Source organism: Salvelinus namaycush, chromosome 26 (assembly GCF_016432855.1).
Source record: "Salvelinus namaycush isolate Seneca chromosome 26, SaNama_1.0, whole genome shotgun sequence".
NCBI lineage: Eukaryota > Metazoa > Chordata > Actinopteri > Salmoniformes > Salmonidae > Salvelinus > Salvelinus namaycush.
The window spans coordinates 3,399,869-3,413,031 of record NC_052332.1 but is presented as its reverse complement, the minus strand read 5'-3'; positions in this window follow the sequence as shown (position 1 = coordinate 3,413,031).

Sequence of the window (13,163 nt, the reverse complement as noted above, 5' to 3'; positions counted from 1 at the left end):
TGCTGATCTTCCATCAGAATGTTGGACAAGGGGTCCTTTGTCCAGAACAGTCGTTGTTTGGATTTAGAACATCGTTTTTCCCTCTTCAATTAGCCAGTACACTGGCCAAGTGGCTCGAAGCTCTCCTTTCTGAACAAAGGCACACAACGCAACACGCCTAACGTCCCGAATAAATTTCAAAAATCTAATAAAACTATATTGAAAAAACATACTTTACGATGATATGGTCACATGTATCAAATAAAATCAAAGCCGGAGATAGTAATCGGCTATAACGACAGCTATTCCGATGGCAAATCCAGAACCAACTTCGCGCCTTCCTGAAAACATAAAATGGGGGACACGTCATTCCAAGAGGACGTATTCCATCTCAGACCAAGATAATCACTCCATTTCTTCTCTCACTGCATCTTGACATCCTGGGGAAGGTGTATGACGTGCATGTATACTCATACGTGTCATGCCCATTTATAGGCAGGCCCTTGAACAGAGCATAATTTTCAGACTTTCCACTTCCTGGTCAGAAAGTGTGCTGCCAAATGAGTTCTGTTTTACTCACAGACAAAATTCAAACGGTTTTAGAAACTAGAGAGTGTTTTCTATCCAATAGTAATAATAATATGCATATTGTACGAGCAAGAATAGAGTACGAGGCCGTTTAAATTGGGCACGTTTTTCCCCCAAAGTGTAAATAGCGCACCCTATCCTCATCAGGTTAACTTCTCCCTCTGCTACGGGATCCAGTAATATCAAGCCGGATGCGCTGTCACGCCGCTATAGCCCCGCCGCTACAGCCCCGCCGCTACACCCTACAATCTTTCCCACCTCGTGCCTGGCGACGGCACTCAGCTGGGGAATAGGTCCGTGATACGCAGCGTTCCCAGCCGAACTCAGGGGGGGCAGATAACCGGATGTTTGTTCCTGACGCTGTCAACGCTTTTGGTGGCCTACCATGGTTCTGGATGTCTCCTCATTCGTCGCCGCCTGCACGATCTGTGCCCAGAACAAGACTCCTCAGCAAGCTCTGGCTGGTCTCCTTCAACCACTGCCTGTCCCTCACCATCCCTGGTCTCACTTCTTCACGGGTCTCCCCCGTCTGATGGCAACACCGCCATCCTGACAGTAGTGGACCGGTTTTCCAAAGCCGCCCATTTCATTCCTCTCCCCAAGCTACCCTCTGCCAAAGAGATGGCCCAGCTCATGGTGCAGCACGTCTTCCAGATCATGGACTCCCGGTGGACATGGTCTCCGACCGGGGTCCTCAGTTCTCGTCCCGGTTCTGGAAGGTGTTCTGCACACTCATTGGGTCGTCGGCCAGCCTGTCCTACGGGTTCCACCCTCAGTCCAACAGCCAGTTGGAGCGAGCCAATGAAGATCTGTAGACAACTCTTTGCTGCCTTGTCTCCGCTAACCCCACCACCTGGAGACAGCAACTCGTGTGGGTTGAATATGCCCGCAACTGTCACGTTCTGACCTTAGTTCCTTTGTTTTGTCTTTTGTTTTAGTATGGTCAGGGCGTGAGTTGGGTGGGTTGTCTATGTTAGTTTTTCTATGATTTTTTTGGCCTGATATGGTTCTCAATCAGAGGCAGCTGTTTATCGTTGTCCCTGTTTGGGAACCATATTTAGGTAGCCTGTTTTCTGTTGGGTTTTGTGGGTGGTTATTTTCAGTCTTTGTGTGTCTGCACCAGACAGAACTGTTTTCGGTTGTTTCTTTGTTGTTTTGTTATTCAGTGTTCAGTTTTGATTATTATTAAATATCATGAACACTTACCACGCTGCACCTTGGTCCTCACCTTCTTCCACCGACGACAGCCGTTACAGCATCACCGTCCCCTGCTCTGTCACGGGTCTATCGCCCTTTGAGTGTTCCCTGGGTTTCAGCCCCCGCTCTTCCCATAGCAAGAGGAAGAGGTCGGCATACCCTCAGTCCAGATGTTTGTCAGCCGCTGTTGCCATACCTGGAAGAGAGCCAACTCTTGCGAAGAGTTGGCTCTTCGCAAGACTACCTCCAGGTACCGACGAAAAGTGGACTGCCACCAGACCCCGGCTCCCCGGAATCGTCTCGGGCAAGGTTATATCCTCTGTCCACCCAAGATCTGCCCCTCCGAGTGGAGTCCCATGACTCTTTCCCCCGTTTTATCGGCCCTTTCCCCATCTCCAAGATCATTAGCCCCTCTGCTGTTTGTCTTCTGTTGCCCCATACCCTCCGTATACATCCTACTTTTCATGTGTCTAGGATTAAACCTATGTCTCACAGCCCTTTGTCTCCTCTTTCCAGGCCCACCCCTCTCCCCTGTCTCATTGATGGCCAACCGGCGTACACGGTGAGGCGCCTCCTGAAGGTTCAACCGTGGGGCAGGGGATTCCAGTACCTGGTTGACTTGGAGGGTTATGGCCCAGAGGAGAGGTGCTGGGTCCCTGCTAGGCACATCCTGGACCCAGACCTCATCGCTGAGTTCCAACACGGGCACCCCGATCAACCAGTTATGGGCCCAGGTAGGATGCCAAGTGGCACCCCTAGAGGGGGGGGGGGGGGGGGTTACTGTCACACCCTGATCTGTTTCACCTGTCTTTGTGCTTGTCTCCAACATCCTCCAGGTGTCGTCCATCTTCCCCATTATCCCCAGTGTATTTTGTCTGTTGAGCCAGTTTGTTTTGAGTCATCAAGCCTACCAGTGTTTTTCCTGTGCTTCTGCCTTCCTCTAGTTCCTGTTTTGACCATTCTGCCTGCCCTGACCCTGAGCCTGCCATTCTGTATCTTGTCACACCACCCTGGATTACTGACCTCTGTCTACCCTGAGCTTGCCTGCCGTTCTGTATCTTTCGGACTCTGCTAGAAGGCCAGCATCTCGCAGTCGCCTCTTCACTGTTGACATTGAGACAAGTGTTTTGCAGGTACTATTTAATGAAGCTGCCAGTTGAGGACTTGTGAGACGTCTGTTTCTCAAACTAGACACTCTAATGTACTTGTCCTCTTGCTCAGTTGTGCACCGCGACCTCCCACACCTCTTTCTATTCTGTTAGAGCCAGTTTGCGCTGTTCTGTGTTGTACGAGATCTTCAGTTTCTTGGCAATTTCTCGCATGGAATAGCCTTCATTTCTCAGAACAAGAATAGACTGACGAGTTTCAGAAGAAAGGTCTTTGTTTCTGGCCATTTTGAGCCTGTAATCAAACCTACAAATGCAGATGCTCCAGATACTCAACTAATCTAAAGAAGGCCAGTTTTATTGCTTCTTTAATTAGAACAACAGTTTTCAGCTGTGCTAACATAATTGCAAAAGGGTTTTCTAATGATCAATTAGCCTTTTAAAATGATAAACTTGGATTAGCTAACACAACGTGCCATTGGAACACAGGAGTGATGGTTGCTGATAATGGGCCTCTGTACGCCTATGTAGATATTCCATTAAAAAAATCTGCCGTTTCCAGCTACAATAGTAATTTACAACATTAACAACGTCTACACTGTATTTCTCTTCGATTTCATGTTATTTTAATGGACAGAAAATGTGATTTTCTTTCAAAAACAAGAACATTTCTAAGTGACCCCAAACTTTTGAATGGTAGTGTGTCTGCCATTTAAGCGTTTCCTGGAAACAGCAGAAGTTGTCCGTCTTGCTGTCGGTGCATATGTACCTCATCCCGACTTTTCTCGTCGACTCCGTCTAAAGTCAGCTACTATCGGCTTACCACTCAAACGTGCTGGCTCTCTTTCCATTTCCCTTGACAACCGGAACATCCGATTGTTGGAGACTAGGGAGAGGCGACTAGCTAGCTAATATGTTTACATTTTTAAAAACATTTTTACATATTTTTATATATTTTTTGTTTGTTATCCCATATAGGTGATAAACTATTATTGTCTAGCTAGCAATTGACTAAGTATGGGGTGTATGCAAAATGTATTAGCTTTTTTGATAACATATGGCTCTCATCATAAAACCTAGATACAAACTCATGTAGCTACCCTTAAACCTGTCAAGTTGTAGCTCTAGCTAATGTTAGCTATATTTCAAGCCTGTGAAATATAGCCTAGCTAGTTTTCAGTAGGGTACTAACATTTTGCACAGACCCATGTTAACTAACGTTAGCCATCGTATGATAGAAACTTCAAGACAGTATTGTGTTTTAGCAGATATTTTGTTAGTTGTGTAACGTTATTCCATTTTGGGATGACTGTAATGATGATCCGCACTCATCAGTACCCAGCCTTTAAGGACTAATGTTACAGTTACTAGATCAATTTAGTTCTTACTTCTACACTTACAGTACATTACTTAATTTTTCATGATCAAAGTACTAAACAAAATACTGCAGTTCAATAGCAATGAGCTGGTGTGTATGTAATCTAATTAAATGTATTGTTGTTCGAACAACAGGCCATATTGTTTGTCTGACACAAGTTAGTGACAAGACAAGATTGCCCTGTCATATGATACAATGGCATTTTGGCTACCAGCAGTGTTACTGCTGAGCCTCGAGTATGCGCGTCTCCCGTTAAAATGAAAGGTACTTGAAATTTGAACCATTTGTGCGTGTAACGGACCATTACATTTTTTGGGGCAAGTAACTTTGACCTTAGGGCAAGTAAAACATAAACTGTACTTGCCATATGGGCAAGTGGCTTTGAGAGCTTAAAGTCATCCCCTGCCTTGCTAGGAACATAAGCTAGGAACACAAAACAGAGCTGTGAACTAACTCTTTCTTCCTGGAAGGAAGTGGCATACGTTCTGTAACTTAGACTACAATAGTATACATAGTTGTATACATGCTCTCAAGCAGTTTCATGACAGTTATTTTCCCATTGAATTATCTTACCCTCTAAGAAATTCTTTGATCTATGACTTTCTTCCATGTAATAGTGACCTGTAACAGTAAATTACAAATTAGACTATTTGCTGAACCGTATGATCCCTCCAAACCTTTACACATTCTTCAAACATAAGTTTGGGTTAACTTCAAACATTTTAAACACTCACATGGATAGCAACAAAGCTTTTCCTTGAGAATGCTCTCTTTAGGCTACATTTGCAGTATGCCCTATTTGTCCACAGTAAACAATGTAATCTGTGCTATTGCTGATCACACCGTAGATACGTTAATTGATTTGGTTTGTATTTTGACACACATATCCTAATTTCATTAGCAGGTCAATATGATGTGGATTGGTCTATGATGATGATACAGTGCATTCGGAAAGTATCTAGACCCCTTTACGATTTCCACATTTTGTTCCCCTTCAGCCTTATTCTAAAATGGATTAAATTGTTGTTTTCCCTCATCAATCTACACACAATACCTCATAATGACAAAGCAAAAACAGGTTTTTAGATTATTGATTAAAATGGAAATATCACATGTACATAAGTATTCAGTGTGCAGCTGAACATTGTATGCTGGAAAACACTTGGTTTGTTATTTTTGATTTAAACAAAACCAATATTCATTAAATATGAATACAGAACTTGTCTCTGTGTGGATTCCGCAACGCGGTTAGCTTTTAACAGCAAGGACCGCTATTTATTGTCCTGGAATCTCGCTTAAGACAGGTTTAAGCCTGCTTCACAGAGACACTAAGCTGCTAGCCAACAAGCTAATGAGGATTATAGGCTGGAGGTGGCTTCATTGATCACACAGGTCGCCAGCCTACATAGGAAACCTGGGAAAGCGCAGAGTGGAATGTTTACTTTTTCTACGCCGGTGGCTAGACAGCATTCATGCTTGTGGGATGCATCTCCGCCTTGTAGTTTATCGTTATCCGACTGGCTGGTGTTTCCCGGAGCTGCCACATCTGATAGCAGAGTCGAAGGACAATCAATCAATGATGGTTGCATGTCACGAGCCGTGGAATTCGAAGTCTGCAACTTCCAGCAAACCAGTCTACACTCCGGCACTAAGCCGGTGTGCCCTAGGAGGAAGTATACTGTGAGCAGCTCACCCTACACTAACATAAATAACATGAGCACATCTACTGCTGCTAAACTTCCCAGTAAAGCAATGGAAGCAAGTAAGCATCCCAGAAGAAAAGTGCTCAAAATAGCCCACTTTAATACATGTAGCTTAAGAGACAAGGTACATGAAATCAATCATTTGCTAGTAACAGATTACATTCATATTCTGACTATCTCTGAAACTCACTTAGATAATACGATACAGTGGTAGCAATATAAGGTTATAACATTTATAGAAAAGATAGAAATGCCAATAGTGGAGGTTTTGCTGTTTATATTCAGAACCACATTCCTGTAAAGATTAGAGAGGATCTCATGTCAAATACTGTTGAAGTAATATGGCTATAGGTTCATCTGCCTCAACTAAAGCCCATTCTGGTGGGAAGCTGCTATAGACCACCAAGTGCTAACAATCAGTATCTGGATAACATGTGTGAAATGCTTGATAATGTATATGATATCAACAGAGAGGTATATTTTCTGGATGATTTAAATATTGACTGGCTTTCATCAAGCTGCTCACTCAAGAAAAGGTTTCAAACTGTAAGCAGGGCCTGCAACCTTGTTCAGGTTATCAGTCAACCGAACAGGGTAGTTACAAACAGCACAGGAATGAAATCAACAACATGTATTGACCACGTCTTTACTAAAGCTGCAGAAATTTGCTTGAAAGCAGTATCCAGATCCATCGGATGTAATGATCACAATATAGTAGCAATATCTAGGAAAACCAAAGTTCCAAATGCTGGGCCTAATATAGTGTATAAGAGGTCATATAATAAGTTAAATCCCTGTTAAAACTGTTAAATCCCTGTGGTTTGATGAGGAATTGAAAAGGTGTATGGTTGAGAGGGATGAGGCAAAAGCAATGGCAAATAAGTCTGGCTGCACAACCGATTGGCAAACGTATTGCAAATTGGGAAATTATGTGACAAAACTGAATAAAAAGAAGAAAAAAACTACACTATGAAACAAAGAAAAATGAAATAAAGAATGATAGTAAAAAAGCTTTGGAGCACCTTAAATGAAATTCTGGGAAAAAAGGCAAACTCAGCTCCATCATTCATTGAAACAGATGCCTCATTCATCAAAAAAACAACTGACATTGCCAACTACTTTAATGATTTTTTAATTGGCAAGATTAGCAAACTTGGGCATACCATGCCAGCAAAAAATGCGGACACTACACATTCAAGTATAACTGACCAAATTATGAAAGACAAGCATTGTAATTTTAAATTTTGGGAAGTTAGTTTGGAAGAGGTGAATTTTTTGTTGTTGTTGTCTGTTTACAATGACAAGCCACCGGCGTATGGAAGCCTCTCCAACATAATCCAGGTAGAATCAGGAATTCCCCAAGGCAGCTGTCTAAGGTCTTTTACTTTTTAAAATCCTTACTAATGACATGCCACTGGCTTTGAGGAAAGCCAGAGTGTCTATGTATGCGGATGACTTAACACTATACATATCAGCTTTTACAGCGACTGAAATGACTGCAACACTTAACAAAGAGTTGCAGTTAGTTTCAGAGTGGGTGGCAAGGAACAAGTTAGTCCAAAATATTTATGAAAAAAGTAAAGCATTGTATTTGGGACTAATCATTCACTGAACCCTAAACCTCAACTAAATCTTGTAAAAATCATTTGGAAATTGATCAAGTTGAGGTGACTAAACTGCTTGGAGTTACCCTGGATTGTAAACTGTCATAGTCAAAACATATTGATACAGCAGTAGCTAAGATGGGGAGAAGTCTGTCCATGATAAGGTGCTGATCTACCTTCTTGACAGCACTGTCAACAAGGCAGGTCCTACAGGCCCTAGTTTTGTCGCACCTGGACTACTGTTCAGTCGTGTGGTCAGGTGCCACAAAAAAGGACTTTAATTGAAATTGGTTCAGAACATGGCTGCACGGCTGGCCCTTGGATGTACATAGAGAGATAATATTAATAATATTAATCTCTCCTGGCTCAAAGTGGAGGAGAGATTGACTTCATCACTGCATGTATTTATGAGAGGTATTGACATGTTGAATGCACAGTAAAACAAGTCCTATCTCGACATAACATGAAAGGCCGCTCAGCAAGGAAGAAGCCACTGCTCCAAAACCGCCATAAAAAAAGCCAGACTACAGTTTGCAACTGCACATGGGGACAAACATCGTACCTTTTGGAGAAATATCCTCTGGTCTGATGAAACAAAAATGGAACGTTTTGGCCATAATGACCATTGTTATGTTTGGAGGAAAAAGGGGGTGGCTTGCAAGCCTGAAGAACACCATCCCAACCGTGAAGCACGGGGGTGGCAGCATCAGATTGTGGGGGTGCTTTGCTGCAGGAGGGACTGGTGCACTTCACAAAATAGATGGCATCATGAGGGAGGAAAATTTTGTGGATATATTGAAGCAACATCTAAAGACATCAGTCAGGAAGTTAAAGCTTGGTCGCAAATGGGTCTTCCAAATGGACAATGACCCCAAGCATACTTCCAAAGTTGTGGCAAAATGGCTTAAGGACAACAAAGTCAAGGTATTGGAGTGGCCATCACAAAGCCCTGACCTCAATCCCATAGAACATTTGTGGGCAGAACTGAAAAAGTGTGTGCGAGCAAGGAGGCCTACAAACCTGACTCAGTTACACCAGCTCTGTCAGGAGGAATTTTGTGGAAGGCTACCCAAAACGTTTGACCCAAGTTAAACAATTTAAAGGCAATGCTACCAAATACTAATTGAATGTATGTAAACTTCTGACCCAGTGAATGTGATGAAAGAAATAAAAGCTGAAATGAATCATTATCTTATTCTGACATTTTACATTCTTAAAATTAAGTGGTGATCCTAACTGACCTAAGACTGTGAATTTTTACTAGGATTAAATGTCAGGAATTGTGAAAAACTGAGTTTAAATGTATTTGGCTAAGGTGTATGTAAACTTCCAACTTCAACTGTATCTGATATGGGCAGAAAGCTTAAATTATAATCTAACTGCACTGTCCAATTTACAGTAGCGATTACAGTGAAAGAATACCATGCTATTGTTTGAGGAGAGTGCACAGTTATGAACTTAAATTGATTAATATACCAATTAGACAACATTTTGAACAGAAATGCAATTGCTCATTTAATCAATCTATAACTTTGCAGATACACTGCTGCCATCTAGTGGCCAAAATCTAAATTGCCCCTAACCTGGAATATTAGAAAGAGGCCTTTCTCTTGCATTTCAAAGCTGATGGAATAAAAAACATACTAAAAACCATGTTTTTTTTCTTTGTATTATCTTTTACCAGATTAATGTGTTATATTGTCCTACATTAGTTTAACATTTCCACAAACAAAGTGTTTCCTTTCAAATGGAATCAAGAATATGCATATCCTTGCTTCAGGTCTGTCACGTTCTGACCTTTATTTTCCCTTGTTTTGTCTTTATTTAGTATGGTCAGGGCCTGAGTTGGGGTGGGCAGTCTATGTTATTTGTTTCTATGTTTAGGTTTGTTCATTTAGCCTGATATGGTTCTCAATCAGAGGCAGGTGTTTTGCATTGTCTCTGATTGGGAGCCATATTTAGGTTGCCTGTTTGCACTGTTGGTTTGTGGGTGTTTGTCTTCCGTGTCAGTGTTTGTCGCCACACGGTACTGTTTCGGTTCGTTCACATTTGTTATTTTGTTATTTGTGTAGTGTTCAGTTTATATTATTAAAACATGGACACTTACCACTCTGCGTATTGGTCCTCCGATCCTTCTCGCCTCTCCTCGTCAGATGAGGAGGAAGAGATAGACAGCCGTTACAAGGTCCTGAGCTACAGGCAGATTGTTGTTAACGCATCGTTCTATTTACTGTTATCACATTACTTCAGCCCCCATGCAGTCTTTGTAATTGTATTTCTATATCATAACTGTATTTATAATAAAATCACTGTGTGTGTTTATTTAATGAAAATAACTCCAAAATATATTTTATATAATTTTATTCCCTAAGTTTCATCCCACTTTAACAGGCTGAAATTCCAAGATTGTTTGTAAACAGTTCTTACACACAAAGGGATTTATTATAATTTTCACAATTTCAGAGTTTTTCTTTGACCTTGTAGTGCGTAATTATCATTAAAAAAACAGGAAAATCACATTAACTGCACTATAGATGGATCTAGTTCTTACAGTTGGGATAAATTGGTGGATGGGAGTATAATTCTTTTTTTTGTTGATGAATATTTGTTCTTCTCCACTCAGGTAATGACTGCAAGACACTGATCTATAGCACAGCGCATCATAGAGGGGTCTATAAAGCACTGCTGGGCTCAGTGCGTAGAAGAGCTACAAAGACAGAGGCTCCATGGCTTCACTGGACCGAGGGGCAAGGAGGTAGGCTATTTCATACTCATGTAGATCAGGTGCACAGGAGTACCGCACAGCAGATAATCTAACAGAATACACCTACACAACTTTTTGTATGAACTTTGTATGATAAGCTCAGGCTTATAATACTAGAATTGTATTGTTTATTATTGAGCATTTTAGTTTATCCTAATCTTACTTACACAAATGGTTTTACTTACTATTTTGTGAAGTCATCTCCAAACGTTCATCAGTATATTCAAGTGAGCTCTCTAACATGACAGAAAAGCAATTTGGCCCATTCAAGTTATTCACTGACTGCTCATCCTAAGAGGGTTCACATGGCCCTGCAATGTGACACACAATTGGAACTAGCATTGGTTGCACATTACACAGTGCCAAGTATGTTCATAAAGCCATATAGACCTACTCTGAAAGTTATGACTGAACGTGAGTCTGCTGTGCACCGTGCAGTCTAGCACCGGGTCGGCATGATATTGTGAAAAGGGTGAGACAGTCACACCATACTGTACTCAGAAAAGTAATTATCTTCCAGGAGCACAGTGTTTGATGTCTAGTGTGTGCCCTCTGTGCTTTCACTCCACCCAGGGTTAATTTCAGGCTGCATCACCATCCAGGCACCGAGTGAATTAATCCACTTTGGTATTTCACAATTACTGAGGTACTATCTCTATTGTATATGAAGCTTTGTTTTGCTGCACCATTATCCCAAAACAACCCCTCCAACACACACAAGCACAAGACACAGAAACACACACACACAAAACCGATTCTACTGAAATCAGAATTTAATAGTCCAAAACATTTAAGCTTGATTGTTAAATTGCTCATAAAAGACTTGACAAATCAAGAAACATTGAACTCTCCAATCCTACATTATGATGAGGATGCATTTTAGTGCTGCAGTGTGAAAAACAATGGCCCGGGTTAGGCTAGGTGTACAACAATGTATTTCTAAGAATATCCTACATGCCTTATATTTTTAATATTGAATTATAAAAATATCTGTAAAACAGAACAAATAGTCCCACACCCTGTTCTGTTTTAGTGGCTGGAAATTAGAGGGGTAGGATATTTTTATAATTCAATATTAAAAATATAAGGCATGTACGCGACGAAATGCTCCGTCTCTGACTTTATTGGATACATATGAGAAAAACATCATAAAGATGGATTTTCAACCGAGTTTGACCAGTTTATTCGACGTTTATTGTGACTTTTGGAATTTTTCGTTCCATGCGCCAAGAGATGATGGACACGTGTGCGCCACAATGCTAGCCAAAGTTGCTAATTCGACAGAAGAAATGGACATTCTAAAACAAAACAACGATTTATTGTGGAAATAGGACTCCTTGCACTACATTCTGATGGAAGATCATCAAAGGTAAGAGAATATTTATGATGTTATTTCGTATTTTTGTGGTATATGTTGGCTCCAACATGGCAGAGAATTGCTGGGCGCTGTCTCACAATATTGCATGCTGTACTTTGAACTAAAGTTCTTTTTTGTAAATCTAACACAGCGGTTGCATTAAGAACCAGTGTATCTTTCATTTGCTGTACAACATGTATTTTTTAGTAAAGTTTATGATGAGTTTTTTGGTTAGATTACGTGACTGTCCAAAATTTCTCCGGACAATTTGGTGCATTATGGCGCCGTATTCACAATGTAAAACCAGGATTTGTACCTATAAATATGCACATTTTCGAACAAAACATAAATGTATTGTATAACATGATGTTATAAGACTGTCATCTGATGAAGTTGTTCAAAGGTTAGTGATTCATTTCATCTCTATTTGTGGGTTTTGTGAAAGCTACCTTTGCGGTGGAAACATGGCGTTGTGTGTTTGGCTATTGTGGTGAGCTAACATAAATATATATTGTGTTTTCGCTGTAAAACATTTAAAAAATCGGAAATGTTGCCTGGATTCACAAGATGTTTATCTTTCATTTGCTGTATTGGACTTGTGATTTCATGAAATTATATTATATGATATCCCTGTGGCGCTAGGCTAGGCTATGCTAGTCAGCTTTTTTGATGAGGATGATCCCGGATCCGGGATGGGGGGTCCGTAGAGGTTTTTAAGCAATGCCTTTTTTCTGGCCACTCTTCCGTAAAGCCCAGCTCTGTGGAGTATACAGCTTAAAGTGGTCCTATGGACAGATACCCCAATCTCCGCTGTGGAGCTTTGCAGCTCCTTCAGGGTTATCTTTGGTCTCTTTGTTGCCTCTCTGATTAATGCCCTCCTTGCCTGGTCCATGAGTGTTGGTGGGCGGCCCTCTCTTGGCAGGGTTGTTGTGGTGCTCTGTGGGATGTTCAAATTTTCTGATATTTTTTTATAACCCAACCCTGATCTGTACTTCTCCACAACTTTGTCCCTGACCTGTTTGGAGAGCTCCTTGGTCTTCATGGTGCCGCTTGCTTGGTGGTGTCCCTTGCTTTGTGGTGTTGCAGACTCTGGGGCCTTTCAGAACAGGTGTATATATTCTGAGATCATGTGACACTTAAATAAAGTTCACCTGTGTGCAATCTAACTAATTATGTGACTTCTGAAGGTAATTGGTTCCAACAGATCTTATTTAGGGGCTTCATAGCAAAGGGGGTGAATACATATGCACGCAGCACTTTTCCGTTTTTAATTTTTTTGTATTTTTGAAAAAAATAAATATATATCATTTCACTTCACCAATTTGGACAATTTTGTGTATGTCCATTACATGAAATCCAAATAAAATTCAATTTAAATTACAGGTTGTAATGCAACAAAATAGGAAAAACATTGGGCCAGTAACCGAAAGGATGTTGGATCGAATCCTTGAGCTGACAAAGTAAAAAACGTTCGTTCTGCCTCTGAA